Here is a 6000-nt window from a genome sequence, read left to right as displayed (position 1 = left end):
GCCCTCTTCGTTCTTCAGAGAACAGCACAACAGCTGCGGGGGCGCGCCCGTCGCTGACGGCGGCGTGCCCGTGATGTGGTTTCTTTCTATGTTGTGCAGTTGAACAGGAACCACATAAAACACCTACAGTATTAATCCTGCACACTGCGGTAGTTCACTCTGTTTTTCATTAGGATGGTAATGAAAGTGAGCCCGGAACTCTGCTTGTAGATTTGCACACAGCTGAAGTCCGTTTCGCGTCCTGTCCTGTGTGTCTGTAAAGGACTGAAAACAGGGGCTCCGTGTTCAGCACGGAGATAAACGGGTCGGTTCCTCCCTTGTTCAGGAAGAACTCGCCGTAAATCATCTAGAAATAAACATTTGAATACGTGTCCAGCTGTACTGACAGTAACTGAAAGAGCCACTGTCAACTAAATGCACAGAATCACTGAACCCCAGCGAAAGTCATGAATCTGGGGGTTTCTTCCTTATTCTTTTCTGTTTATAGTTTCAGATGAAGCCGATCTTCCTCCTCTGCAGCTCCTGACCGGTTCACATTCTCTCTGTGCTGCTGGAAGAGAAGATTCTGTGCTGCGTGGCTGAGCCCTGAGCCTACAGTTTCTGCTAGGATGACCTAGTTCAGAAGGACACAACACCAAGCACAAAACAGAGCAGACACAAGCAGGCTTGTGCAGAGGGCTGGTGTTTCTAAACTTCTGAATTTGCAGTTGGTCTGAATATGGAGCGATTGATCCAGCTCTTCACTGTAATCGTGGGGCAGCATGTCAGTAAAGTTCAGGAAACTGAACTCAATAAGTCACAATTATATAGCGCCTTTCCACAGGGGGCGTTCGGTTGGTGTGAGGTCCATAAGACACCGAAGCAGAACGGTCCGCACACCTACAAGCAGACCACCCTCCGAGGGGCTCCTGGACATCAGGGAAGAGCTTGGCACTGCTCAGTGTTTTACATTGCCGCTTCAGTGCAGGACATGCAGTCCACTCCAGGGACAGTGTCTCAGAGCGAGGGGACAGAAGACACCGCTGGTCATGGGTTCATAGTGAGTGAAGGGACAGGAGACACCGCTGGTCATGGGTTCATAGTGAGTGAAGGGACAGGAGACACCGCTGGTCATGGGTTCATAGTGAGTGAAGGGACAGGAGACACCGCTGGTGATGGGTTCATAGTGAGTGAAGGGACAGGAGACACCGCTGGTCATGGGTTCATAGTGAGTGAAGGGACAGGAGACACCGCTGGTCATGGGTTCATAGTGAGTGAAGGGACAGGAGACACCGCTGGTCATGGGTTCGAGTGAATGAAGGGACAGGAGACACCGCTGGTCATGGGTTCACAGTGAGTGAAGGGACAGGAGACACCGCTGGTCATGGGTTCATAGTGAGTGAAGGGACAGGAGACACCGCTGGTCATGGGTTCATAGTGAGTGAAGGGACAGGAGACACCGCTGGTCATGGGTTCGAGTGAATGAAGGGACAGGAGACACCGCTGGTCATGGGTTCACAGTGAGTGAAGGGACAGGAGACACCGCTGGTCATGGGTTCATAGTGAGTGAAGGGACAGGAGACACCGCTGGTCATGGGTTCATAGTGAGTGAAGGGACAGGAGACACCGCTGGTCATGGGTTCATAGTGAGTGAAGGGACAGGAGACACCGCTGGTCATGGGTTCATAGTGAGTGAAGGGACAGGAGACACCGCTGGTGATGGGTTCATAGTGAGTGAAGGGACAGGAGACACCGCTGGTCATGGGTTCATAGTGAGTGAAGGGACAGGAGACACCGCTGGTCATGGGTTCATAGTGAGTGAAGGGACAGGAGACACCGCTGGTCATGGGTTCGAGTGAATGAAGGGACAGGAGACACCGCTGGTCATGGGTTCATAGTGAGTGAAGGGACAGGAGACACCGCTGGTCATGGGTTCGAGTGAATGAAGGGACAGGAGACACCGCTGGTCATGGGTTCATAGTGAGTGAAGGGACAGGAGACACCGCTGGTCATGGGTTCATAGTGAGTGAAGGGACAGGAGACACCGCTGGTCATGGGTTCATAGTGAGTGAAGGGACAGGAGACACCGCTGGTCATGGGTTCATAGTGAGTGAAGGGACAGGAGACACCGCTGGTCATGGGTTCGAGTGAATGAAGGGACAGGAGACACCGCTGGTGATGGGTTCATAGTGAGTGAAGGGACAGGAGACACCGCTGGTCATGGGTTCATAGTGAGTGAAGGGACAGGAGACACCGCTGGTCATGGGTTCGAGTGAATGAAGGGACAGGAGACACCGCTGGTCATGGGTTCATAGTGAGTGAAGGGACAGGAGACACCGCTGGTCATGGGTTCATAGTGAGTGAAGGGACAGGAGACACCGCTGGTCATGGGTTCGAGTGAATGAAGGGACAGGAGACACCGCTGGTCATGGGTTCATAGTGAGTGAAGGGACAGGAGACACCGCTGGTCATGGGTTCGAGTGAATGAAGGGACAGGAGACACCGCTGGTCATGGGTTCATAGTGAGTGAAGGGACAGGAGACACCGCTGGTCATGGGTTCATAGTGAGTGAAGGGACAGGAGACACCGCTGGTCATGGGTTCATAGTGAGTGAAGGGACAGGAGACACCGCTGGTCATGGGTTCATAGTGAGTGAAGGGACAGGAGACACCGCTGGTCATGGGTTCGAGTGAATGAAGGGACAGGAGACACCGCTGGTCATGGGTTCATAGTGAGTGAAGGGACAGGAGACACCGCTGGTCATGGGTTCGAGTGAATGAAGGGACAGGAGACACCGCTGGTCATGGGTTCATAGTGAGTGAAGAGACAGGAGACACCGCTGGTCATGGGTTCGAGTGAATGAAGGGACAGGAGACACCGCTGGTCATGGGTTCGAGTGAGTGAAGGGACAGGAGACACCGCTGGTCATGGGTTCATAGTGAGTGAAGGGATAGGAGACACCGCTGGTCATGGGTTCATAGTGAGTGAAGGGACAGGAGACACCGCTGGTCATGGGTTCGAGTGAATGAAGGGACAGGAGACACCGCTGGTCATGGGTTCATAGTGAGTGAAGGGACAGGAGACACCGCTGGTCATGGGTTCATAGTGAGTGAAGGGACAGGAGACACCGCTGGTCATGGGTTCGAGTGAATGAAGGGACAGGAGACACCGCTGGTCATGGGTTCATAGTGAGTGAAGGGACAGGAGACACCGCTGGTCATGGGTTCGAGTGAATGAAGGGACAGGAGACACCGCTGGTCATGGGTTCATAGTGAGTGAAGGGATAGGAGACACCGCTGGTCATGGGTTCATAGTGAGTGAAGGGACAGGAGACACCGCTGGTCATGGGTTCATAGTGAGTGAAGGGACAGGAGAGACCGCTGGTCATGGGTTCGAGTGAGTGAAGGGACAGGAGACACCGCTGGTCATGGGTTCAAAGTGAGTGAACGGACAGGAGACATCGCTGGTCATGGGTTCGAGTGAATGAGGGGACAGGAGACACCGCTGGTCATTGGTTCGAGTGAGTGAAGGGACAGGAGACACCACTGGTCATGGGTTCATAGTGAGTGAACGGACAGGAGACAACTCTGGTCATAGGTTCGAATGAGTGAAGGGACAGGAGACACCACTGGTCATGGGTTCATAGTGAGTGAAGGGACAGGAGACACCGCTGGTCATGGGTTCATAGTGAGTGAAGGGACAGGAGACACCGCAGGTCATGGGTTCATAGTGAGTGAAGGGACAGGAGACACCGCTGGTCATGGGTTCATAGTGAGTGAAGGGACAGGAGACACCGCTGGTCATGGGTTCATAGTGAGTGAAGGGACAGGAGACACCGCTGGTCATGGGTTCATAGTGAGTGAAGGGACAGGAGACACCGCTGGTCATGGGTTCATAGTGAGTGAAGGGACAGGAGACACCGCTGGTCATGGGTTCGAGTGAATGAAGGGACAGGAGACACCGCTGGTGATGGGTTCATAGTGAGTGAACGGACAGGAGACACCGCTGGTCATGGGTTCGAGTGAATGAAGGGACAGGAGACACCGCTGGTGATGGGTTCATAGTGAGTGAAGGGACAGGAGACACCGCTGGTCATGGGTTCATAGTGAGTGAAGGGACAGGAGACACCGCAGGTCATGGGTTCATAGTGAGTGAAGGGACAGGAGACACCGCTGGTCATGGGTTCATAGTGAGTGAAGGGACAGGAGACACCGCTGGTCATGGGTTCATAGTGAGTGAAGGGACAGGAGACACCGCTGGTCATGGGTTCGAGTGAGTGAAGGGACAGGAGACACCGCTGGTCATGGGTTCATAGTGAGTGAAGGGACAGGAGACAACTCTGGTCATAGGTTTGAGTGAGTGAAGGGACAGGAGACACCGCTGGTCATGGGTTCATAGTGAGTGAAGGGACAGGAGACACCGCTGGTCATGGGTTCATAGTGAATGAAGGGACAGGAGACACTGCTGGTCATGAGTTCATAGTGAGTGAAGGGATAGGAGACACCGCTGGTCATGGGTTCATAGTGAATGAAGGGACAGGAGACACCGCTGGTCATGAGTTCATAGTGAGTGAAGGGATAGGAGACACCGCTGGTCATGGGTTCATAGTGAGTGAAGGGACAGGAGACACCGCTGGTCATGGGTTCATAGTGAGTGAAGGGACAGGAGACACCGCTGGTCATGGGTTCGAGTGAATGAAGGGACAGGAGACACCGCTGGTCATGGGTTCATAGTGAGTGAAGGGACAGGAGACACCGCTGGTCATGGGTTCATAGTGAGTGAAGGGACAGGAGACACCGCTGGTCATGGGTTCATAGTGAATGAAGGGACAGGAGACACCGCTGGTCATGGGTTCGAGTGAATGAAGGGACAGGAGACACCGCTGGTCATGGGTTCATAGTGAGTGAAGGGACAGGAGACACCGCTGGTCATGGGTTCGAGTGAATGAAGGGACAGGAGACACCGCTGGTCATGGGTTCATAGTGAGTGAAGGGACAGGAGACACCGCTGGTCATGGGTTCGAGTGAATGAAGGGACAGGAGACACCGCTGGTCATGGGTTCATAGTGAGTGAAGGGACAGGAGACACCGCTGGTCATGGGTTCATAGTGAGTGAAGGGACAGGAGACACCGCTGGTCATGGGTTCATAGTGAATGAAGGGACAGGAGACACCGCTGGTCATGGGTTCGAGTGAATGAAGGGACAGGAGACACCGCTGGTCATGGGTTCATAGTGAGTGAAGGGACAGGAGACACCGCTGGTCATGGGTTCGAGTGAATGAAGGGACAGGAGACACCGCTGGTCATGGGTTCATAGTGAGTGAAGGGACAGGAGACACCGCAGGTCATGTTATAACCAACAGTTGTAAGAGACACTTATAGGGAGCACATGATGTGTTTAGATTTTCACAAGGCTTTAGATAAAGTTCTTCATTAAAGATTAATTCTCAGATTACAGGCCGTAGGAACTCATGGAAATGTGTCTGTTTGTGCTGAGAAGTGTTATTGAACAGAAAACAGAGAGTACATATCAGGGGCCAGAGCCAAACTGGGGTGGTGGAATTAGCGGAGTACCATTGGGTCTGTACCAGGACCACTGTTCTTTCTAATTCACAGTGCTTTGCAGACGTGTTCAATCCCAATTACAGACCATGGGTAGTACTGTATGTGTCATGCTCGTGCTGGGACCGGGGCCAACAGCAGCATTCCCACGAGCTCTCAACCTGTCACTCAAACTAGATCGGGCTGCCCTTCAGTCAGACTCCCAGTCTAGTTCCCAATCGGTCTCCTTGATGCGAGCTCCTAGTGCTCGTGTTAGCGTTCACTTCACTTCTTGCTAGTTGTCCCGACCACCAGCCTGCCCAGATCAGCCCCGAAGAGGACTAATCAGCACCAGCAGGAGGGTTTTAATTACAAACGCCGCCACATGTGTTAATTCATCATCAGACTCTTTACCGTGCGGCAGGCTGCTCTATTTAAGCCTCTCTTACCCACGTATTGATGCTCGGTATTTAGTAAACTT

The sequence above is a fragment of the Lepisosteus oculatus genome, chromosome 22 (genome assembly GCF_040954835.1).
Source record: "Lepisosteus oculatus isolate fLepOcu1 chromosome 22, fLepOcu1.hap2, whole genome shotgun sequence".
Taxonomy (NCBI): Eukaryota; Metazoa; Chordata; class Actinopteri; order Semionotiformes; family Lepisosteidae; genus Lepisosteus; species Lepisosteus oculatus.
This window is presented reverse-complemented; position numbering follows the sequence as displayed.